Source organism: Mustela erminea, chromosome 3 (assembly GCF_009829155.1).
Source record: "Mustela erminea isolate mMusErm1 chromosome 3, mMusErm1.Pri, whole genome shotgun sequence".
Lineage (NCBI taxonomy): Eukaryota > Metazoa > Chordata > Mammalia > Carnivora > Mustelidae > Mustela > Mustela erminea.
This window is the reverse complement of record NC_045616.1, coordinates 28,797,405-28,823,327: the sequence shown is the minus strand read 5'-3', so window position 1 is coordinate 28,823,327 and position 25,923 is coordinate 28,797,405. Positions and strand designations below refer to the sequence as shown.

Below are 25,923 nucleotides of genomic sequence, written 5' to 3'. Positions count from 1 at the left end.
AATTATTCATGTATTTGACATCTGTTTCTGGAGTTCAGGGCAGCGTGATGGAGATGCGGAGTCTTAACCAAAATGAGTCGAGACCCTGCCCTCTGGAGACCCACAGTCTAGAAGGGATGTAGCCGTAAAAGGCTAGGTTGGGAGGGCACTGCGGCGTGCCATGCAGCGCGAATCTCGCGATAACATAGTTTAAGCAGCCCACCCATGTATTTTTGGATCTCTCACTAATAGCAAAGTTGAGGAGTGGTTACCAAAAAAAAAAAAAAAAAAAAAAAAAAAAAAGGCAGGAAGACAGGGCTGTCAGCAGGAAGCTGGTATTTCCAGGCCAGCATCCAACTGCCAAGCTGGTCCATGACACTATATATAGTTTAGGTGTTCCAAAACCATGCTCTAAGAACCGAAATATCACGCCCCACTTTTTATCGCGTCGAGAAGAATTAGTTAAAATCATAGCAGCTCCCTGGGTGAAAAGAGCGTAAAGACTCTTAACTGGGATGGCTGAAAGTCATCCACGTGTCCACAGGTAGGCAAACATACCAACGTGCGGAGAAGCCAGCAGAAAGATGCAACGTCACAAGTAACTTGAAAGGCCAGGGGCAGGTCGGCGCTCCCTTGCAGGCTGGCCGAGTGGAGTCGTGGTGATCTGGCTGATGACGAGGGGCAGCTCCTCTGGGATCAAGCTTAGCTACAACTGAGCAGGAGAAGAGTGGAGGCATGGGGAGCGGAGGAGATGATAAGTGGGGAAATAATCACCTCCACAGGCTCCCCAGAAAGGGGGAGGGCTGAGATCCTTCCATCCTGCAGGAGCGCGCTGCTGGCAAATCCTGGAGATGGCTTAACGGAAGAGGGACAAGCTGGGGATTCCAGTAAGGTTGCCAGTAGCGGGACCTCGCTAGTGCTAGGAGGTATAGAAGACTCAGCAGAGTGAACCATGAGAGACTATGGACTCTGAAAAATGATCTGAGGGTTTTGAAGGGGCCGGGTGAGGGGGGGGGGGTTGGGGGAAACCAGGTGGTGGGTATTCGAGAGTGCACGGATTGCATGGAGCACTGGGTGTGGTGCAAAAACAATGAATACCGTTACGCTGAAAATAAATTTTAAAAATTAAAATAAAAGTAATGCAAATATAAAATTTAAAAAAAAAAAAAGAAGAAGAAGAGTCAGCAGCTTGGTTTCATGACGTTGAGAAGAGACACGAAGGCATGGGCCACACTACTGGTTCCGACTCGCCTAGAGAGAGGGAAGAAACAGCCACTAGAACAAGGAGATGATTTCTTCCATTCTGAAGAAGCACCCTTCGTGGACAGTCCTGAAGCATCTTGTCTGTCTCACAGCACTGGGTTGTATATGCCTCCTCATTTGTATGTGATTTTACTGCATAAGTTATACCCTCCTTGGTGTATCCATTATTTCTCTCTTTGCTTTACCCAGCACAGTGCTTGGCCCACAGATATCATTAGATGTTTACTAAATGAAGCCGCAATTGGACAACCTGTTGATGGGTTTTGTTGGAGTGTAGGTCGTAGGGGTGTGAGTCGCAGGACCGTAGATCAGGAAGACAAGAGCCAACGCGTCGGGAATATTTATCATTTCTCTAACATCCGAACCACCCATCGTCTCCTTGGAAGAATTTCCGGTTTCCTCACGGGATTCACTGTTTTTGAGTCACGGAATGAGGCAGATCCCACCTGCCATTAAAGATGACCCGTCTGCCAACTGCTCTTTCCCAAGCTCCCCTGTGGGTCGGGCATGGATATGTGACCTAAGGTCCACCGATCAGAGGCATTCACCCCCTGGGTTTTTGAATAGGGAGCTTGTAAAAAAGCAGGGACAGGAAAAAAAAAAAACCCCACAATATCACTGGTGACACTTACAGAATTTTGTATCTGGGGCAACAGTAGAGTGATGGCTGCCACGGAAGACAGAATACGCAGGGCAACAACCTCAGCAGTGGGAACCACCTCTTCTCGGGTTTGGTGGCAGCAGCCATGGTGTCCTCGGTATGATTTTGACAATTAGCTCTGGGAGCCTCAGTTTCTGAGCCTGGTTCTCCAGCCCTCCCAGCAATTTTGTGAGCTGCCCAATATCTTTTTTCAGAAATTGCTTTTTTTTTTTTTTTTTTTTTTTGCTGAAATCCACCGGAGTCAGTCTCTGTAACTTGCCACGAGGAACCCTCACGGATACGGGGTTAAATCCTGGGGGACCAGGTTAGAACTTTCCGATATTATCTGCAGGCAGCAGGGAACCACTTACAGCGTTTAAGGGGATTGTGACAATCACAGAAGGGCCCTAAGAAGATCAGACTGGCAGCCGCATGTAGCGCGAACCGGAGGAAGATGAGTCTGGAAGAAGAGAGAGCAAGGAGGAAGCCTTTGCACCGCTGCAGGTGAGAAGTGATGCGGTCATGAGGGACTGAACTAGAGATCTGGAACTACTCAGATGGTCTGCAGGCAGAGAGGTCCATTTCTGATTCCCTTGCTGGTTTTCCAGAAGGGACAGAAGGCTAAGCGAAGGGAGAATGGGGCTTCCATGCGAAGTACGTTGTTTCAATCCCCTTTTTCCTGATTCTCTGATTCTGGTCTTTGTCTTCAAGCTACATGCAACTCTGCACTTGGTAGACGGCGATCATGATGCACAGTGATTCTTGTCCACAGACACATAAATCCTGCCTAGTGGAGGTTCCGCCGGCTTTCTTCCTTCCTTGCCATGAGGAGGCCAGTTTGGCCGCCCTTTGCATGTTTCTCATCTATAAATGGAACCGTCAAAAAAAAAAAAAAAAAAAAAAAAAAAAAAAAAAAAAAAACCTTGAACTTGAACTTGTTGAACAGCTCACCGGTTTCGTCATTAGTGAAACAAATCAAATCTCTAACTTGTGTTCGTCTTTAGATCTGAGACTCAGATTTAAATCTTTTCGTACAAAAAAAAAATGTTAACAGCCTTCATTTCTTTGTAAAAGGCTTCATGAAACGAACCCCACGTGTAGATAAACAACGGTTATTCCTGTCATCCTGCGTTTGTGTTTGGCACTGGAGGTAAATGTCTAATGAATCATAGAAGTCACCTGAAAGAGGGCCACTTGCCAAGCACAAAGGCCAGTGTTTAGAAAGTTAAGTCCAAATAAAATAACAAAGGCCTGGTGCGATCTCTGCCTTCCATTAGGACCCTAAGAGTTCCCACTGTGAGCTCACTTTTCTTTTCCCGTTATTTTTGGCCTATTCCTGAAAATAGCACTTTCGCTTATTGCAGAAAAAACATCATGTTAGGTGACAGAAAGGACAGCCATTACTTCTGTTTTATCAGCGGTTATAGAAAAAAAATAGATATTTGGTTTTCATTGTTGTTTTAAACTTTATTTGTTTATTTGAGAGAGAGAGAGAGAGAGAGAGTGCACAAGTGGGGGAGGGGAGGAGCAGAGGGGGGAAGCAGATTCCCCACTGAGCAGGGAGCCCAATGCGGGACTCGATCCCAGGACCCTGAGATCATGATCTGAGCTGAAGGCAGATGCTTAACCCATTGAACCACCCAGGCGCCCCTGTGGTTGTTTTTATTAAGTAAGCTTGATGCCCAGCATGGGTCTTGAACTCATGACCCTGAGATCAAGAATCCCATGCCATGGTGACGGAGCCAGCCAGGCACACCCCGGGGAATTTGTTTTTTAAGAATGGAAACAGGCAAATAATTACTTCACACAAAGTCAGCTCATTCATACGTAAAGTGTTTGTCGCCCAGTGTCCCAAGTGCACAGATGATCCAGGAGAAGGCTGGAAGGGGTTAAAGTTGCTCATAGCTAATAGGATCCTAAGTAGATTGCAATCAGTATGAAGGGACGTAGGGGATTGTGTTTATAGTGCCAACCTTATGGCTGCACGCCAAATTCCTTTCAGTGGACTCCAAGGAAATGACCCAGTTCCATGGTTACATTAGAATTTTGCTATATGCAATATTGCTTAAAATAAGTGGGCCATCAGCTGAAAGTGAGAAGTCTTTGAATCACTTTCACGGAAATGGAATTTGATTTGTCCTACAATCATAAAATGTAGGCTAGCAGTGCAAGATACCCTTCTCCGGGTTCATGAATACTGATCTTTTTTTTTTTACAGAGATAGATCTCAGAAGCTAACATTCAGAAATGTGCTCACACAATATGTCACAATATGTTGTTTAACAAAAATATAGAAAAAAGTCGTATCTGCCGCAAACGGGGAGTGTCATTAACGCATCAGCGGCAAGTTGCTCCCAGGCTTCTGACTTGGCAGTGGGCTGGCGAGAACCACTTACTTAAGCAATTCCTCACTCTTAGATTTTGCTTGTTGCTCTTGGCTTCAGCACAAAGCTGCTTTCAAAAGCAGGTGACAAAATGAATTCTATAAAAGCTCAAGTATGTGACCTTACCTCGGGTCATTTGTAACTTCGCAGATTGTGGGGGGAAAAAAAAAAGTAAGAGCATTAATAGGCTGGTGTCGTTTTTTTTCAACCCACCTTGAATAGGGGGTGTTTCTCCGAAAGAACCTCGCCATCCATAAAGCAAGGCTTAAGGCAGACTGCCCGTGTGCAAATTATGACTCCACCGTCCCTGCGCTGTTTGACCCTGAGCAAATTGCTTCAACCTCCTGTGTCTCGGTTACTCATCAGTAAATCTTAGAGTCCTTATGAGGCGTGAATATGTAAAGTGCTTAGAATGAAGTCTGGGTCCAAAGAAATGCTGCCAGTGTTTGCTGATATTCTTGAGACCCATTTAGTGGTTGAAAAAAAAAAGCATTCCTAAAAGCTGGGACTCGAGCTCCTTTCTGACATGCAGGGGGAAAGGAGCGTTCTCAGCTCTGCCAATTGTGAGGGAAGAACAAGATGGCGGCCTAGTCACGTCTCTGTTCTAGTGTTTCCTCTCTCCCTTCCACGTTGGTCACGTTTCTGGGAATAGTGCCCAATAATGAGAATGATTTGTTGGCAGGAGCCTCCCATGAGATGTGAAAGGGATGGCCCGTGGGCCGGAGTCCATCCTTGACAGGAAATTTCCTAACTCTTCCTCAGCTCAATGGGAATGGTCGAAATTTCTTCTGATCCCTTCTTTGGCAAATTCCAGTGTACCTCACCCCAAAATTGTAAGCACAGTACCGCAAATACCACCGTCTTTTATCTCTCTGGCTGAATAGTTGAGAAGTCTGGGAGAAGTCCTTCTGTCCTCGGGTTTGTCTTCAATTGTCAGTCCTGTTAGAGGCAGACAGACTTTCTGCTCCTGGAACAGGCTGTCCACTGTTAGCATTCCGCTGTTAGGATTCTGCTAACTGGGTTAGCATTCCAGCGGTAACCCCACTAGTATGCTGCGTGGAGAAATGGGCATTGCCTCTCAGGATTCCAATACCCCAAACAGGAGGAGCTGGGGAGGCGTGGGAAGCATTCACCCAGAGCTTGAATGAGTCACATAACTTCACATAACTTGCAACACAACCTTTGTTTAACATTCAAGCAAGATTCCAGGGATAAGAGGCAGAGAGGGAGAGAGGGAGAGAGAGAGAAAGTTAAGTAAGCTATGGTGAGGACAGCCTAAAGGTCAAAATTGTAATATTAAATAAATCTTACAAGATTTTATAAACCCCAATTTATTGTCTATGTGCAACTGACATTTTAGCTCTTGGTTTAATACCAGACACTTCAAAGTATTCTTGTAGAAGAATGGTTGATAACCCTCTTACACAGTATAATTGGAATTCTGCATGTTAGAACATTTGGTTTCTGAAAGATTTTTGTAAATGTTAATAGCTGTCTTTTAAAATGGTGCAAGTGTGAAATGCTATGAAAAGCAAAGGTTTAAATGTCACTCTCTCTGTAATTTTCATATTGTAAAAACTAAATAAGTTTTTAAAAATGGAAAACCTAAAAGCCTACTGCAAGTTTGAAGATACCAACCCATTCATTCTTCTTTTTTGAAATAGATATGACATTTAACTAAATGAGCCAAATTTAGAACTAAAAGTAATCTGTTTTTTTCTAAAATTTACTATTGAACGTTTAGCCTAAACTGAAAGGCAATTAGATTTAGAGTTCCTCACTTTTCCCCCATGTTGCCTGAGATTATGATTAAAGATCTGTCTCTAAAGCCTGCACCCAATGAGGCCCCCACGTATATGCGGTCACTACCACCCGTGTTTTTATTCGTGACCTGGCTGTCTGACTGAGGGGGTATGTGGGTTCTCAGGGCAGTGGTGAAGCCAGCTTCCTCGTGTTGACTGAATGATTTGGTCATTATGAAATGTGAAAATACTACCCCTTCCTTACCCACTCCCAACCCCCACTTTTTCTTTCTTTTCTTCTTCTTTGTGGTTTTGCATTCTCATAGTCACTGCACAAGGGGAAAAGTGTTCATTTTCCTTCCTTAACTCTGTGTGGAACTCTGAATTATGCACAGTACTTAGCAGCCTGAGGATACAGGGCAAGACTGAGCATCTTGGAAATTTTTTTAAAAAAGAAAAGAAATTTTTAAAAAAATAAATTACCTGGAATAAGATCTGCTCAGATCTTCTGTTTACCTAAATGCACTAGTGGAGTTCTAAAAAGTGGGATTGGTTATGTGGGTGCCACTAGAAATTGGCTACTCTTCATTAAGAACCAGAGGTTGCAAAGGAATCAATTAATAAAAATGTGAACGAGATGACATTCAGGAGGGGTGCCTGGGTGGCTCAGTGGGTTAAAGCCTCTGCCTTCAGCTCAGGTCATGATTCCAGAGTCCTGGGATTGAGCCCCACATCGGGCTCTCTGCTCAGCAGGGAGCCTGCTTCCCCTTCTCTCTCTTCCTGCCTCTCTGCCTACTTGTGATCTCTGTCTGTCAAATAAATAAATAAAATCTTAAAAAAAAAAAAAAAGATGACATTCAGGAGTTACCCTATAATATAAATGCGCTCGTGACCATGCTTCATTCTGTCTTGCGGATTGGAAGAGAAAGGATCGCAGTTACTGCTCGAACACCAGAAGTCCATACAGATCATACCCTAATTTCCCTTATTTCCTATAAGCACACACACTACATCTCAGCGTGTCTGGCCTTGTGCAGCAAACCAGGGAAGGTTGAGTACTGCTGTTTTAATATAGACTAAGGCTAATTAAAAAAAAAAAGAAAGAAATCTGCCATTTGCAAGGCTGTGGATGAAACTAGAGGGTATTATGGTAAGCAAAGTCAGTCAGTCAGAGAAAGACAGTTACGATATTCCACTCATATGTGGAATTTAAGAAACAAAACAGAGGACCAGAGGAGAAGGGAAGAAAAACTAAAATAAGATGAAATCAGAAGGGAGACAAACCGTAAAAGTCTCTTAACTCTAGGAAACAAAGTGAGGGTTGCTGGAGGGGACGTGCGTGGAGGGGTGAGGTAACCGGGTGATGGATGTTAAGATGGGCACGTGATGTAACGAGCACTGGGTGTTATATACAGCGGATGAACCACTGAACTCTACCCCTGAAACTAATAATATACTCTATGTTAAATAATTGAATTTAAATTTTAAAAAATATATAGATATATTACATACACACACTTAGGCCATTTTCATAGAATCATATAGTTCTCACTAATTGTCCCTCAGCCTTTAACTCTGAATAGAAACCAGTTTTAGGCTAAGCCAATATTAAAGGCAGAGTCGAGAGGCACAGTACTTACTACTGGGATAAATTAGGGGTGGATATAGTCTGATCCCCCTTCGCCATAGCTTTGACCTAATAATACACCTTAATAAAGTCACTCTGACCATAAACTGGATGCTTTGCCTCCTACTTCTCCACAGTGAAGGAAAAAGAAGCCTCCTTCCATATGAAAATGGGATTTTTTTTTTTTTGAAGGGGGGGTCCTATTCTGGGAGAGGCCTTAATATATGATTAGCCCTGTTATTTAATTATGACGCAAGACCAGTGATTCTCAAACTTCCGCCAACATCAGAATCATGTGCAGGGCTTGTGAAGACGAATTCCTGGGGCCCACCCCCGGTTTCTGATTTAGTAGATCTAGGATAGGGCTGAGATTTTGCATAGCTAAGAAGTTCTCAGATAGTGCTGATGCTGGCTGTTCCAGTCCCACACTTTGAGAACCACTGAAACAGTGTGCTTTTCCAGCGCCCACGCTGAAACATAGCTCGGTTATAGCCAAACACCCTAAATAGCAAACTTGGGAAGTCACCTAAGGACGTATTTTACATCCTGCCTTTCCTGGTTTACTAGAAAGATAAATGACACAGAACCAGACATTTGCCAGTTTATCATTTCCAATGGTACAGGTCATGGAGTGGTAAAACCACTTAAAATTTTCTCCAGCTAAATTACCGTGCACATGTTCAGTTTGGCGCCTCGATTACTCATCCAGTCCATTTTCCTCCCCGTGGAAGACAAAAATAATAACCAGTATGTTGCATTTGTTGATTTCTCCCTGCATCATTTACTGGCTTTGTCTTTTGTGGATCCCAATGCTTTACGTCATGCCACCCTCACTGGCATCAACGAGAAAGCTTTATCATTCCCATCTGACAGAGCCGAGGACATGGCTGAGGCAGATAAAAAAGGACATTTGGAAATACTGCTTTAGATACTCTGCAAGTTAACCTTGGAATAAACTAGACTACAGAGAGCACTGTTACTAGCTCTGTGATTTCTTTTTACCCATAGTGCTTTGTCCCTAGGCAACCAGCCACATGGCAGTGGGGTGGCAGGGAGGGGAGTCTCCTAAGAAACAATCCTGTAACTCATTTGCTACCTTCCCATAAAGATACTGTCAGGAACATTCTTTACTTCATTATAAAGTGTGTTTGGGGACCCCTGCGTGGCTCCGTGGGTTGGCCGTCCAACTCTCGGTTTCAACTCAGGCCATCATCTCAGGGTTGTGGGATGAAGGCCAGGGACAGGATCTGAGCTCAGCACAGACTCGGCTGGAGAGTCTCCCTCTCCTTACCCCACTCCTCCCCCTCTGCCTTCCCTCCCTGCACCATTCTCTTTCTCTCTCTCTTTCTCAAATAAATAAATAATTTTTTTTTAAAAATGTGCTTTTTATGAGGACCTGCTGGAGAAATTCTCTTAGGTCTCAGTGCCCAAAGGAGTTGTTTCTCTTCAACATTGAGATTGATCTACAGACAACATAAATCACCCACCCAGGCGTGTCCTCCTTTAGCAAAAATGTAGAAACTGCCTTTACTTTATTTTTGTCATCTCCCAGCATCTCCATGAGACTATTTACTTTTCAAAATGTTCTCAGCAATGACTAAGACAATTTGAGGAAACCGATAATAAACTTTGTGTCAGCTTCACTGTTTCCTGCTGGAAGATGCCACTGTTCCACCACAATAGAAGGAAGTCGGAGTAACTTTGATGGAGAGACACAAATGACTTGGGATCTGTATGGGTTGAAAGGCCTAAGTAGGATTTGTGCATGTCTAATTTATGTGGGAAGACCTAGTAAAGGAACATTTATTATGCGCTTCTCATGTATGTGCTTTCCCATCCTGCTCTCATTCCTGTCCCACTTTAATATTTCCTTTGCATACCTGTCCCATTGCCTCACAAAATTGGTGTGGGGAGGAGGGTGGTTTCTTGATTATTTTGTCATGGGAAAATAGGTTTTTGAGTTTCAGAGAAGGTGGTAGACGGGGAAGAACCCTGATGGATTCTGTGCAGGGCTGGACACCACAGAGTGAAACAAAATAAAATCCAATTATGTGTAGTCAGGGTATTTTCTAAACTATTTAAGAGATCTCATCTAGCCTCCTCTTCGGATACCTGAGAAGCACTTCAGCAGCTTGTTTTCCTTAGAGCAAAGCCAACAAAGAAAAAGAGAGTCTCCCCACAATTTCCTAATTAATTATAAAGGAGAAAAGAGCAGTTTAACAATGGAGAACTCTGGCAAACACAGCCTTACCCATTCTAGCATGTCACCAACGGCAGGACGAAGGCATCATGTGAAAAGTACACAACACCCCTTACCACCCACCTTGTGTTCCTGGAAAAAAAAAAAAAAAAAATATATATATATATATATATATATATATATATATATATATGCATGCATAAATCTAGGATGAATCCAAAGGGTTGAATGAATATCCAAATTCTAATTATAATGAAACATCAGATAAACCCAAACTGAGAGATATTCAACAAAATAAATGAGCTGTGCTCTTCAAAACAATATCACAAAGGACAAAGAAAGGTTAAGGACACATTCCAGATTACAGGAGAGTAAGAGTCATAACAGCTAGGTGACACGCAAGATCTCAATACTGGATTCTGAAGGGCGGGGGGGAAGGGGTGGGGAATTACCATAAAGGCATCACTGGGGCCATTAGGAAAACTTGAATAAAGATGTGTAGATTAGATAATGGTATTGTATCAATGTTCAACTTCCTCATTTTGATCATTGTGCCATTGTTATCTGAGTAAATATCCCTCTTCTTAGGAAATACACAATGAAATATTTAGGGGTAAGGAGACACTCTGTCTACATCTTACTCTCAAGTGGTTCAGGAAAATCAATCATATAATAATTATACGCATATATATGTATCATGGGTGACTTTAACCCATGTGCTCATTATGCAACAGAGTAAATATATAAAGAGCAGATATAGTAGATACATAACTGCCTCTGTGTGTGTATGTGTGTGTGTGTGTGTGTGTGTGTATAAAGAGAAAGGAAACTATCTGTATAATATATGGGGGGAGAGAATATTAAAGCAAACCAGGCAAAAGTATTAAATACTAGTGTATCTGCTTAAAGGGTAGACTTGGTACGGTTATTTGTTCTTTGTACCTCATTGCAATTTTTCTGTATGTTTGAAATTATCACACAGTTTTGAGGGTTTGTTTTGTTGTTGTTGTTGTTGTTGTTTTTTAAAGAAAGGTCCTAGCTGCAGAGTGTTCTTTCCCGCAGCAAAGTGAATAGAGTGTTATTTGTGACGTGGCAAAGCACACAGCTGCAAAGTAAGGTCATTCATATTAACTAGCATCGTCATCTTTAAAGCATGATGCCCGGTGAAAACCATTTCCTTCCATGCATAGACTTGGCTCCGTCCTTTCTTTAAAAAAAATTCCTGAAGCCCTCGAGTTCATTATTCACACCACAGAGTTCTCATGTGGTAGCGATGTTCTGCACACCATCTTTAAAACACGCCTGGACCTCAAAGAGCCCTTCCCCCATCCTCTAAAAATACATCATCAGGCCGCACCAGAGCAGAGGAGTTACCAGCCGGAGTCTGTTTTCTTCGACAAGGGTAACGCTGTTCTAATCCGAGAGGCCCGTGTGAATGCGCAGCAAACATCGGCTCCGACTTCTACTGTGGAGCTTGAACGAAAAGAACATTTGTTCCTTTTCATTCCTGAGTGTTTTCATGGTGACCCTTCTCAGCCTGGGGGTTTGGGGGTGGGGAGCGTGCATGCTTGTGTGTGTGTGTGTGTGTGTGTGTGTGTGTGTGTGTGTGTATTGCTCTCTTTTCCCTCAAAGAGATCATCCAGTGACCTTGAAATCGGCAGGAAGGGAAGCTCTCTCTTCTCATTTGCAAAATGAATAACAATTTGATCATCCTTAAACTTCTAAAAGGTTAATTACGCTCTCTCCATGAGTACTGAATAAAAACCTGTTTTATCTCTGCCCAAATGAAACCCACAGGGCTCGCCCTCCCTCTAACTCCGCCAGGAGACCAGGTCCTTCCGGCTGCCAATTAAGCACGATCAAGGCCTCCATCGGTGGGAGCCTGCAGTAGATTTTCTCATCCAAAAACTCTGACAGCCCTCCTTTGCGAGAGGTGTACGGTGACTCTAAAACTGTCACGGCTGGAAAGGGTTATCTGGCTCTGGACGGGGTGGAGGGGACAGGGGAGCACGAGGAGTGAACGCCAGAGAAAGAAGGAGAGAGGAAGGGAACATGGTGCAAAGTTCCAAAAAGCTCACTGCAGGGTAGAGGCTTCCGTAAGAGCACAAACAGCACAGCTCCAGAAGCTAATAAAAATTACCATCCTGAAAAAGGAACAGCCAGTTTAAAGTTATTGAGGCTCTACCGCTCCCGGAAGCATGAGCTCCTGGCTGGTGGGCTGGGGCTCAGAGGAGTTCCATGTGCCGCCGCTCAGGTGTGAAATCTCAGATGGGTCAGCCCTGATGGGGGTCATTTGCTAACCCTTGTGCAGAAAATGTTCTCTAGCTTCCCAACCTGCGAGCGAGCCAGCGACTACTATTTCTTGTCCATAAAGAGCCTCTTTACTTATGAGCCAGAAACCATATCTAAGAGAGTTACATTTCATTTTTATTACAAGAAAACCACATCTTTCAAAGGAAAGTAATGGCACGGAGTCAGGGATGGGGGAGCAGACAGGAAACCCACACCTTCTGCCTGATTCGCGGGACTCCTTGTTTTCGTAACTCACAATGTTTATCTTGAACAACTTCATCTGAGTCTCCCCAACATGGTGGTATGTAAAAACGAAAACCGAGGAAGAAATGGAACAAGTAATTTTTTCCCCCCCTAAAAGAACGATGTTACTATGTACAGCAGTTTTGATGTTTTAACAGTAAGGTAATGACCAAGATTCCATGCGGGGCCTGATCTGTGGACCGGACTGAAGGGGGTTATTGTGTGTGTATAAAAGAAGGGCTCTGTGTAGCTCCCCCCACCACGTTCGCTAGGCAACAGAGCCAGTACTGGTGGGGATGGGGCACCTTGTCCCTGACTTCTACCCCAGCATCTCTGTAAGAGGATCTAGTGAGAATGATAACTTTCCAATGATTTCGCGAAAAACGAAATTGTTTTCATCAAGAAGCACTCATGCAAAGTATATAGTTTTGTTGTTCTTCCTCTTCTTCTTTTTTTTTCTTTCTGTGGTAAAATAGGCGTAACGTAAAATTACCATTTTCACACACACAATTCAGTGGTATTAGTGTATTCATGATCTCTGGCGACCATCACCACCGTCCACCTCCAGCACTTGGCCACCATCCTAAACAGGAACCGTCTGTCCATGAAATGATCCCCCATGCCCTGCTCCCACCACCCTAGTGCTAAGATCTGAATGTTGTGTTCCTTCAAAATTTGTATGTTGACATCTTAATCCCCAGTATGATGGTATTAGGAGGTGGGGCCTTTGGGAGATACTGAGATCATGAGGGTGGAGACCTCAAGAACAGGATTGGTGCCCTTATGAAAGTGTCCCCAGAGAGCATCCTAACCCTTTCACCATGTGAGGATACAGGGAGAAATCTCTGCCCTAGAAGAGAAGAGTGCCCTCCCTTGACCATGCTCACACCTTGGTCTTGGATTTCTAGCCTCGAGAACGGTAAGAAATAAATTTCCATTGTTTATAAGCCTTCCATCTGTGGTAGACCCCCAACCCCTGGTGGTCTCTATTCTACATTCTGTCTGTGAATCTGTCTTTCCAAGTCTTTGTATAAGTGGGATCATTGTCCTTTCTTATCTGCCTTCCTTTCACTTAGCATAACATTATCACAGTTTGTCCATATTAAAGCATAAATCAGAATTTCATTTCTTCTTTCATCTGTAGATACCCCATCTTGTTTAGCCATTCATCTGTTGGTGGACATTTGGGTTGTTTCCTCCTTTTGGCTCTTGTGAATAATGTTGCTGTGAACATTGGTGCATGAGTATCTGTTCGAGCCTCTACTTTCAATTCTTTGGGGTATACATATACCTAGACATGGAATTACAAAGTATGTCGTTTTTATATGCAATAATTGAGTTATCCCAGCTATTATACATGAGATAAGACACAGAATAGAAAAAAAAAATTTAGCAGACATTGGATATTAGTGACTTGGATTCCATCCCAAAATCTTTTTAGTTATTGTCTTTCAAGTATTGGAACGTTTATAGGAAGATTTTGAAACTTCAGAAAATGAGGGAAGAAATGGAATGCCTCTTCTTTAGGGTTTTCTTCTGGCAAAAATACAGAGGTTAGGTCCAAGCTAATACACTAACATGGTTAATAACTGTGTTCCTCTGAGTGGTGGATGGAGCAAAACCTTTACATTTCTTAAGAATGGTTATCACTTGGGCGGGACACTGACAGGCTTCCATTCCAGCCTCCCATGGACCTCTTCTCTCCCTGTAGTGCTGGGAATGATTTCCACTGTCCTTGCACAGTGTCCTTTGGCAGAGTGCCCCCCCTCCCCTCTCTCTTCCCTCCAACCTACTGTGCCCTTTATGAATTAGATAAGTCCACTGTTCTATTCCCAACTAATGCTGGTTTTTTTGTTTTGTTTTGTTTTGTTTTGTTTTGAGATAAGTCCATGATATCCAAGGAGTATCTATATAGACTGGCTAGTTAATGTGATCCCATGTTCCAGGTTTTGGCTTGCAAACCTGAGGTGAACTGATGGGGTTTCTTCTCATCCGACGTACGAATCTGGAAACAAGACTGAATCATATACCCCCAGAAGCAGAGGGCAGAGACTGGACGAAGGATGCCATGGGGCGGATTCACATCGGGAAGAACCACTGTACGTCAAAGTCACGTACAGGCTAGAGTGAGCAGAAGGCCAAGAAAGGCAGATATCAGACGGGAAAAAAATGGATCATAAACACAGAAGTAGAAACATTTTGAGACGTTATGATGGCAGTGCTGCTTGCGAGAGTTGGCTTTGTGCCTAAGACTCTGCTCTTTTGAGGTCTTCCTGTGTGTCCCTTTCCCAGTGGAACTTGGGAAGTGCAGTCTCTGTTCCTTGCAGTTTAACAGGCATGACTGAACTTTCTTCTGTTGCATCCTTCTAAGCCCCCACCTGCCTTTCCCCCCACTTTTCCTTCCCCCTTGTCTCTGGTTAGACACACTGCCAGGGCCCATCCCTATAGAAGACCTGGGAAAATTGAGGAGAAAGAATACACTGGGGTTTTATTAAGTAGCAGCTTCATTGAGATATAATTCACCTACCATAAAGATCGGTATTTTCAAGGATAAATTTCAGTGTTTTTTTATTATTTTCAGGGTTGTATAATCATCACCACTGTCTACTTTCAGAACTTTTTCATCACCCCAAAAAGAAATCCCATACCCATAAACAGTCAATCCCTACTACCGCTCGGTCCCAGCTCTAAATGACCAACCTATATTCCGTCTCGATGGATTTGGCTATTCTGGACATTTCATATGAATACATTATATACCAGATACAACAAACACAACGTATGGCTAACTTCTCTCGTGGAGTGTAACAGTTTTCAAGACTCATCCGTGTTGTTGTGTATGTGAGTACTTCCCCGATCTTACCATTGAGTACTATTCCATTGTATGGATATACCACAATTTGTTTACCCATTCGTTGGCTGATAATTATTTGGGTTATTCCAGGTTTGTGCTATTATGAATCATGCGGCTGTGAACGTATGCGTAGACATGTTTTCAGTTCTCTTGGGAAGCTGGAAATGGAAAGGCTAGGGCATCTGGGAGACTGTTGTGCCTTTTGACATACTATCTCTCCCTTTTCCTTTCTACGTATTTTAAGGCCTTCTGTGGGCTTTGTTGCTATCATTCTGTTCTTTAAATTTTCTTCGTATTGCTGCTTTCAGTACACTTTCCTTTTTTTTTTTTTTTCTTCCCACTTTTACCTTTACCCATTATTTGAGTTCATTTTTTAAACATCGTCCTTAAATCGCTTTGCTGGATTCCCTTTATCCTTCCTTCTTTCTCTGTTCTGGCCCCGATGATGCTCGAGGAAGCCCGGTACATCTAGAGGAAAGTAAGGCTCGTGTGGAGTATAATTCCACGAAGTAGTTCCACAGAGAAAGGACCTGAGAAACAGAAGGACATATTCAAGGGTGCATCCACAGAAGATTCCAGTAGCTGATATTTAAAGAACCGCTGTGCTCATATTTTCTATTTCTGTATTTGCGAAGTCTGACCAAGAAACCTGATGTTGACCTGCAGCCTCTTCCATCCATGCATCCAAACAAACTGCAAATATAATGTGACTCCCATGTAATTGGTTCAGCCGCTGCTCTAGGCTATGTCACCATCAGCGGCACTAACCCTTTGCCTCGGGCGCCATATGGACAGTGACAAGCGAGTCACCCTGATGACATGAAGAACTCTAAGTGGATTGAGGGAGGCTTTTGACTGGTCCCAGCCCCACTGCTTCCCAGGAGGACGCACCTCTGTCTTATTCCCACTGTAAACTCGGGTCTAAAGCTCAGAAGCACCAATTTTGCTCAGGGAGATGATTCGGCGTACTCCACGTTTTTGACAGCTGACCAATTAAAAACCAGATGACACCGTTAACAAGCTCCGAATAAGCCAGGCTATCAAGCCATAGAAGGCACTAAAGCACCTACTACCCCGCCGATCTCTGCGTGAGTCTGAGAGAAATTCAGTGATCATCACAATGATGAAGATAATGCCGATGACCTCGGGGGTGCTGGGCAGGACTCAAATCATTAACTAGAAGGCAGCATATTCTGTTTCTGGCAAATATTACCAGGGAGCCTTCCATTTATTCCATTTCAGTAATTTTTGTCGTCAACATTCTGAAATTTCATCCAACTCCAGTTAATGATTTGAATCCTGACCAGCGCCCTTGAAGTCTTTGTCACCTTCACCAACGTGATTACCATGGACTGTTTCTCACGCTCCTACTGAGCGTGGCCACACAGTGGAGGAAGCAGTGTGTCTGATTTCACATGGACCGTTATGGACACGGCTTCATCCATATTTGGTCAAGCCACATAGTTTATACCATTCCTCAGAAGTTTGTTAACAAGCACTTTGTTAAGCCTTTCCGTCTATAAATGCGGACGCTGGGACATGTCTCCAAAGGGAAAACCATGCAAACTCATACTCCTGAAATTCAGTAAGGCGCCATTTTGGAAAAGCCATTGGAAATTTTTCAGGACCAAGAATGACAGAGAGAGGCCTGAGCCCCAAACTGAATTATAATTCTGATAAATATTCAGGGTGTCAGGAAGGAGGACCTTTGGGAATATAGTGGGATGTGAACAGCGACGGTTTTTATTTTTATTTTTCTCTTCTTTGTTAGCCAACATACCAAACCCCTCTCCAAATAAAGAAGGGGTGCCGACACCACTCAGGAATTTTCAATTAGCAAGTGCGCCCTTTCCTCCGGTTAATCGGACTTCAGCGAGAGAGGTTTAAAATAAGTATGGGGGGTGCAGTACTTTGGATCTGAGTTGCTGTAAAAAGTGCACATTGGAGAAGTTTCGGATAGCTCAGCATGATGCAAATTGCTACCATACGCATCACTTACTGGAACCACACCGATCTCAGCAGAGGTGGCGGGAGTGACATCACCAGCACTGTGACTTGAACCGCCCTCAGGAAAACATAGCTGATGGAGGTTAGCAACACACAGAGACCCAGCAATACACACCATGTGAGACCAATCAACAAGCGGTTGCAGGGGTTCTCGGTTTCATTTCTCAAATTTTATAGCTTGGCCACATAAAAAATTTATAAGAGAAACTTGGGACATTTTTGAGGCAATGATGGGAAGTGGCACTGTGAGCAACATTTTATTTTGTTCTCCTCAGGTTAAAACACACACACACACACACACACACACACACACACAAATCAAAGCTTTCATAGTCTCTGTATTAACAGCCAATGATTCTGGTCACCAATTCTGATGCGTGGGTTTTCCCCCACACCAGACAGTTCTCAGACACCGGCTGGGTGTCCTGTCATTCACTCCCATCTCGACACTGTCTACATGGAGATCGCAGCTGACCCCAGAAGGGAAGGACTCAGTGCTCTGAGATGCCAATGACAAGTGCGGGTGTAGATCAGAAGTTCCAACGATCCCCTCCTTGGGTTCAATTAATTTGGTAGGCCAGTTCCCAGAACTCAGAGAAATCTGTTGGACACTGGGTTATGGGCTTATTATTAAAGGATATAGGAATTAAAGGATATTCGGAATAGCCAGAAGCAAGAGAAGCAGGGCTAAGTATGAACAAAGGGCAAGGAGCTTCCATGTTCTCCGAGTACACCATTCTCCCTGAACCTCCATGTGTCCACCAACCCAGAAGCTCCCCAAACCCTGTCATTTTGGAGTTTCTCTGGAGGCTTCATTCCATAGTAACGATTGATTAAATCATGGTGATTGAAGTCAATTTCCAGCCCCTCCACCCTGCCTGGAGGTCTGTGGTTTATTTATTATATTTTTCCCCCACCAGTGTGCAAATTCATGAAAATGGGGTGCTCACTCGCTAGCCCCATGCGGAAAAGTCCAGGAGAGGGAACAGCATGTAGGAAATCCTGACACAGCAGAGAGCTCGGTGGGCTGAGCTGTTGACAACAGTGTGCCTTTAGGTTGTATTCTGGAACCACCGATGTCTCCAACTCAGGAACGTGAAACAAGTGGTTGGACAGAAGAATGAAAAAATCATCAGAGCAAGAGTTCCCAGCGTGCAAAACAGCTGGGTCTACAGAGGAGGATGGAGAGGAAGCGGGTAAGAAGGGAGAGGTTGACCTCCACTCTGTGCACGGCACAGGTTGACCTCCACTCTGTGCAAGGCACGCAAACAGTCATGCTTCTGTGAAGCATAGTCTCAGTACATCTCATAATTATTGTCCTGCATATTTTTATAAGATCCAATGGAAAATATCTCCCATATCAGTTGCAGGGGCCCCTGGGTGGCTCAGCCAGCTAAGCGTCTGCCTTTGGCTCCAGTGATGATCTTGGGGTCCTGGGATTGAATCCCTCATCAGGCTCCCTGTTCCACAGAGAGTCTGCTTCTCCCTCCCTCTTTCTCTCTCTCTGACCTTCCTCCCTGCTTGTGCTCACTCACTCTCTCTGTCTCAAATTAAAAAACAAAACAAAACAAAAAAACTCAGAGAAAGCAGTTAGGAGGGAAGTAAAGCTGTTTTAACACAAATCAGCAAAGTCTACACTCCCATTGCCTTCAGTATTGTCTACTCTCAAGCAGGTGTGAAGCTTAAAATGCCATTGTTTATCACAGACACACATCTTTTGGTCATGAGAATATCTAAAGTCCCTAGCCCAGATGACCCAGTTGTAATTTGGGCTTGTATCCAAATTCATTCATGTTTCTTTAGAGGACCTGGGCAAATGTCCACCCTCCATCTCTCTGAGGCTGGCACAGATGATGTGGTCATGGCAGTGGGTTCCTCGGTGTCCCCTTGTGAGGTCCACCACAAAATAACGACCCCACCAGTACATGTACTTACTGAAAGTTTCTATTTCTCACATTCCCTTTACACCCGTCTCACCTTTCTTTCTAGCCAGTGGTTCTCCATCCTCCTGAAAATTAACACTGCCGGAGAGCTTTTGGAAAGCCTGATGCGCAGACCCAGCCCTAAACATACAGAATCAGAATCTATGGGGAAGGAGCCCAGGCAGGTCCGAGTGTTTTTCAGAACTTCTAAGGCAACTCCACTGAAGGGACAGGGTGGGGAAATGGTGCTCTAGGGGCACCTGGGTGGCTCAGCTGGTTCAGCCTCCAACTCCCGGTTTCAGCTCAGGTCATGATCTCAGGATCATGACATTAAGCCGTGCTCAGTGTGGATCTGCTTTGAGATTTTCCCCCTCTGCCCCTCCCCCCTCCAACTTGCATGGGCTTATGTACTCTATAAATAAATAAATACTGCTGTAGAAGACTATAAACCCACCTAAATCAGAAAGTTCCAGGTCGACAGCCACTGCAGTACATTGAGCTCCATAGCGACAGCGCCGGGGCAAGTGAGAGCCAGACTCTGTGCCTCGCTGCGGAAAATGATTAACCATGGGCAAAGGAGATCCTAAGAAGCCGAGAGGCAAAATGTCATCATATGCAAGCTTTGTGCAAACTTGCCGAGAGGAGCACAAGAAGCAGCACCCAGATGCTTCAGTCAGCTTCTCAGAGTTTTCTAAGAAGGGCTCAGAAAGGTGGAAGACCATGTCTGCTAAAGAGAAAGGAAAATTTGAAGACATGGCAAAGGCTGACAAGGCCCGTTATGAAAGAAAAATGAAAACTTATATTCTCCCTAACGGGGAAAACAAAAAAGAAGTTCAAGGATCCCAATGCACCCAAAAGGCCTCCTTTGGCCTTTTTCTTGTTTTGTTCTGAGTATCGCCCAAAAATCAAAGGAGAACATCCAGGCCTATCCATCGGTGATGTTGCAAAGAAACTGGGAGAAATGTGGAATAACACTGCTGCAGATGACAAGCAGCCTTGTGAAAAGAAGGCTGCTAAGCTGAAGGAAAAATATGAAAAGGATATTGCTGCATACCGAGCTAAAGGAAAGCCTGATGCGGCCAAAAAGGGAGTCGTCAAGGCTGAAAAGAGCAAGAAAAAGAAGGAAGAGGAGGAGGAGGAGGAAGATGAAGATGAAGAAGAGGATGATGATGATGATGAAGTTGGTTCTAGCGCCATTTTTTTCCCTTGTCTATAAAGCATTTAACCCCCCTGTACACAACTCACCCCTTTTAAAGAAAAAAATTGAAATGTAAGGCTGTGTAAGAGTTGTTTTTAAACTGTACAGTGTCTTTTTTTGTATAGTTAACACACTACCGAATGTGTCTTTAGATAGCCCTGTCCTGGTGGTATTTTCAATAGCCACTAACCTTGCCTGGTACAGTGTGGGGGCTGTAAATTGGCATGGAAACTTAAAGCAGGTTCTTGTTGGTGCACAGCACAAATGAGTTATATAGGGGGATGGTAGTTTTTCATCTTCAGTTGTCTCTGATGCAGCTTCTACGAAATAATTGTTCTGTTAACTGAATACCACTCTGTAATTGCAAAAAAGAAAGTTGCAGCTGTTTTGTTGACATTCTGAATGCTTCTAAGTAAATACAATTTTTTAAATTAGTATTGTTAAAAAAAAGAAAGTTCCGGGTCATTTGTTTGTACATATCAACCTGTTCATAACTCATACCATAGTGCTCTGCCCTGTTTGTGTCTTTGTTGAACAACATACAGATGAATGAATGAATAGGAAATAGACGAGTAAATAAAACTATAGGGAAAAAAATATTGTCATTGTTTATGATAAAAATTAACAAAGCCATGTCAGTAATGAATTAGAATGCTTTTCCTTAACACATTATTCTTCGGAAGTACTATCATTGAACCAGTATTATGGAGTATATTGGTTAAAATGGAATCACACACACACACACACAGAGCACACTTATGTCAAACTTTTTAAAAAAGATTTTATTTATTTATTTGAGAGAGAGCGTGTGATCACGAATGTGGGGAGGAGCAGAGGCGGAGGGACAAGCAGGCTTCCTGCTGAGCAGGGAGCCCAAGGAGGGGCTCAGGCCCAAGACCCCACAAGACCTCAGATCATACCCTGAGCCAAAGTCAGATGCTTCACCAACTGAGCCACCCAGGTACCTCCGGGTCAAACATTTTAATACTCATTTGCTTTTTTTTCTTTTTTCTTTTTTCTAAGAGAGAAAGCATGTGGGGAGGGCAACGGAGAAGGAGAGAGGGAGAATTCCAAGGGGGCTCCGTGCTCAGAGCAGAGTCTGACCCGGACTCCGTCGAACCACCCTGAGATCACAACCTGAGCCAAAATTCAGAGTCGAACACTTACCTGACTGAGCCACCCATTATTTGCCCTTTCTTTTTCTTTTTTTTTTCAGTATATAGAACTGAGACCAGGGACCTCAACACTGGGTTTCTTATTAAATCACACCCAGAACGCTTTGCATTTTTGTGTGTAGGAGAAACTTGGACACATTTATGAAGCAATCTAAATGCAAATCGCTTCTAGGTTTCTAGGATCTCCTCCCCACAGTATTCACAGTTGTCCCCACCATACCTGCTCAACCACCTTATCTTTACTGAATATTTTCAACAGATACAACTTAGTTTCCATCGAAATAACAAGTTTCTTTCCAACTTCATATTTCATTGGCTCATGTAAATTTTAATTAGATTTTATAATTACAGGAGCAATTACAACCTGCTAAAACAGGTTCGGAAACAAATGTAACCAGCTTCATGGAGCACACATCTCACCTGGTGGAAGACAGGTACAGACCATATTGTAACTAGCATTCAGCCCTAAATTACCTCTGTTCTCAGGGAGTGCCTCTCCTTGACATTCAGCCCCCAAGAGCCAAGTTCCAGCTAACACTCGTCAAGAGAATGCCAATCCAATTAACACCTCCCTTCCATGTCACTCAACTCACCATATACATTTGGGGTCTACTACATGCAGACATTTACAGTAGACTCAGCAGGAGGGATTAAAACCAAATGAGACCTTAAGAGGCCTCTCATACTCTTGTACAAATAATTACCATCACCACTGTTATTAGCTGACATTCATTGACCACCTACTTTGTGGTAGGCATTCTGTAAAATTCTTCGTCTACATTATCTCAGCTAATTCCCGCAACACCTCCTGGAGGTAGATACAAATATCATAAGCCCTGTTTTATAGATAATTTGAGCTGAGAGAATCACTTAGTGAGTGGCAAAGCCATGACTGGGCTGTGAGTGAGCGCTGGCGCTGCTTTACTTTCTTAATCTGCATGATCAACAATCCAAAGCCTTAGATGGATCTTTCTGCCGTAGGGCTTTGATAACCCTTCCTCCCTGCTGTTTGACCCTTAGCGTAAAGAGGTTTTCTTAAATCACGCCTTCTGCTGCAAGTTACCATGAACATGAATAAGACCTCAAAACTTGTCAAGTTTGTCAAAAATTCACCAAGTGGGGGTGCCTGGGTGGCTCAGTGGGCTAAGCTTCTGCTTTCAGCTTAGGTCATGATCTCAGGGTTCTGGGATCGAGCCCCACATTGGGCTCTCTGCTCAACAGGGAGCCTGCATCCCCCTCTCTCTCTGCCTGCCTCTCTACCTACTTGTGAACTCTCTCTCTCTGTCAAATAAATAAATAAAATCTTAAAAAAAAAAATTCACCAAGTGTCCAGCACTTTGCTAGAAACCCAAACACTGAATCAGACCCAGGCTGTAGAAGTTCAGTGGTCATGACTAGCCAATTACAAGACCAGTGCTCTAACCCCTGAGCTATGGAGCCGTGACTAACCAATTAGACCATGGTGTGACTCATGGGCATTCTACCCAGAAGCCACAGTCCCTAAATACACCTCTTTCTCATCTAATAGTGGAAGCTAAATTTTATTTGTTTATACTTACTCCATAGATTTTTATTTATTTATTTGAGAGAGAGAGCAGCAGCAGCAACAGAGGGGCAGAGGCAGAGGAAGAGAGAGAGTCCCATGCAGACTCTGCACCAAGTGGGGAGCCCGACACAGGGCTCAACTCCATGATCCCCAGCTCATGACCTGAGCTGAAATCAATAGTCAGAGGCTCAACCAACTGAGCCACCCAGGTACCCTGCATTATATTTATTTTAATAGGACTTCTTTTCTCAATTATTTTAGAGACCTGGTTAGAATAATGGGGACAAAAATGAACAAAGCAAAATATTAAGTGGTAGTTGTGACCTACTTCCAAGACATCATTAATTTAATACTCAGGTTCCTTTAACAATGATGAAAAACGTCATCTGCTGCATTTACAGTTTTATAATAGATAAATAATACACCTTCATTCATTATAAATAACTCCAACAATACAGAAAAGTGTAAAAGAGAAAATAAAAGCACTAAAATCCCCCAACCCATTGACAACCACCATGGACATTAATTCATATATAAAATTCTGCAGGCAGAAAATTTTGATAGAGTATTGACTTTTTTCTTTCTAAATAATTATCTACTTGGATTTTCCACCTTTACAAAGGAGTGTGATGAATCCATATCTTCCATCAGATGACATTTCCTGATGGTCTTTTAGGACCTCCTTTCCTTTTGGGGATAAATCCAATTGGAAGTTAATACTATGATCCAAGTAAATGATGTCCTGTTACAAACCTCTTAGCATTAAGACACAGCCTGTCTTAGGTGTTTCTCTTACATGTATATATGTGTGCTTCCTAGAAAAAAATGGTCTCTTTTTGTACCCCCTCCATAGAACTGATAAGTGTTTAATTAAATTGAATTCCATTGATTTATTGCAGTGAACCAAATTGAGATGAATTAAAGAGAGCCATATGGGAATTGTTGAGCAGTTGTTAAAACATATCTCTACTCTTGTGACAATGTGGTGCCTTCATTCTCGTGGACTTAACAATAAAATAAAAAGACTCCTAATCCTTTAAGATAGCAGCCTCTCCTAATGTCCCCCTGAACTAAAATGTCTGGAACAAGTTAAGTCACACTATTAGGATTCTCTCAATAGTTGAATGAATCAAAAAAGAATTTTTTCTTCATTTTTCTTGATGGGTATATGTATCCCCAGTATTCTCAGAATGAGCACTCCTTCCTACCTTAACCTATTCTTGAAATCCTCTCCCGTGTAGGAATAGAACTATATCTGATAAATATTTCAAATTCCAAAATCTGCTCTTAGGAGAACTCGGGAAATCTGGAATGAAATAGTCCGATGGCTGAGCCAATTATAGCTTCTCCCTGATGGGCCCCTGTGGGGTCACAGATGGAGAAGCACTTGAATTCTGACACTTTGGGGGAGCAGCACCAGGATAATATCGCTCTCCCTGAAATGAAAGTGTCTCCTCTGCCCAATAATTGCCACAGATAATCCCTAAGGTGGCATTCGTTATCCAATCAGAAGATTCTAGAAACTTTTAACTACTTTTCATTGGCGTGTCCTTTCTTCTGCTTCTTCAGATAGAAGCCACAGCTTTTTAATACGTGTCATGATCGAGCTCCCAGCATGTGCCCTACAAAGGGGTCTACGCTTGAAGAAAACCCTGATAGTCTTCAGGAACAATCAAGTATCCACCATGACAGGACCGAGAGGTGTATCTTATCTGCAAAGCAATTTCACTAAATGGAAAGGGGCCTGGGGGCGGGAGTGGGGGTGGGGAATAAAGACAGCCCTGTCATCTAGCGAAGCAGGATAAACAAAAGCAGTAGAGAAAACTTCAACCCCTGTGGCCAGTCACTGGCCACCATCTGGCTTCTATAAATCCCCTGGAAGCAGACAAAGCATTTCAGGATGGGGGTTACAGTCCTTTTGTTGAAATCAGTGCATTTCCAGAGCCTGTGCCCGCCATGATAGTGGTTTGCAAATAGCAGGAACACCCGCCAGAGCTTCCCAGTAGTTTACCCCTTTACTTAGTGACACAGTCCTGACTCCTTCCGAGTGCATCTAAGAGCTCAGAGACTGGACTCTGGTTTTCAGCCTCCCTTGTACTTCAATGTGACCCCATGAGGACCTTCTGGCCAATGATACAAACCCGAAATAGTATATGGTATTCACAGAAAGTTTCCTTGCAAGGCAGGGAGTACACGTCTCTCCTGTCTTTCCTTATCCTGTGGTACAGAGGGTGAAAAGGTAGACCCCTCCTAGGAAAAGTGGGGCAGGAAGCTAGAAGGAACCCTATCAGCCTTTGACTCACCACCTCCAGATTTTCTTTTCTTTTTTTTTTTTTTTAAAGATTTTATTTATTTATTTGACAGACAGAGATCACAAGTAGGCAGAGAGGCAGGCAGAGAGAGAGGAGGAAGCAGGCTCCCCGCCGAGCAGAGAGCTCGACGCGGGGCTCGATCCCAGAACTCTGGGACCACGACCAGAGCCGAAGGCAGAGGCCTCAACCCACTGAGCCACCCAGGCGCCCCCAGATTTGCTTTTCTTAAAAGAGACTTGAACTTTTATGTTATTGAAGTCCCTGCTTTTTGAGGGCGCACCATTATTTGTAGTGGAAGCTAGTCCCACCCAGTTCCTATGGGAAGGAAACACAGATTTATATGGTGCCTAAGATGCACTGACATGGCAGAGGGATGGGTCAAGATTGTTCACACAGACTAATGGAAATGGCTTTGACATAAGCGGCCTAGTCAGCAAAAGGGTAAGGAGGTGGTAGAGGGACAAGGGGTGCCATGCCCAAAGGCCAGGAAGACAGTCATTGTACTTGCTCCCTACTGGGCCCGAAAGCAGCCCATGAAA

The 25,923-nt window shown here is 43.6% G+C and overlaps 1 long non-coding RNA gene and 1 pseudogene across 1 annotated transcript; one reads left to right on the top strand and one right to left on the bottom strand.

Annotated features, from left to right (window-relative positions):
- Positions 1-14,856: 14,856 nt before the first annotated feature.
- On the bottom strand, positions 14,857-19,684 carry LOC116586027. Its single transcript, XR_004283859.1, has 2 exons — positions 19,608-19,684; positions 14,857-15,754 (listed from the first exon to the last, which is right to left on the bottom strand). It is a non-coding gene; the product is annotated as an uncharacterized LOC116586027 (long non-coding RNA).
- Positions 19,685-19,712: 28 nt separating this feature from the next.
- Positions 19,713-20,722, top strand: LOC116586026 (annotated as a pseudogene).
- The last annotated feature ends 5,201 nt before the right edge of the window (positions 20,723-25,923 follow it).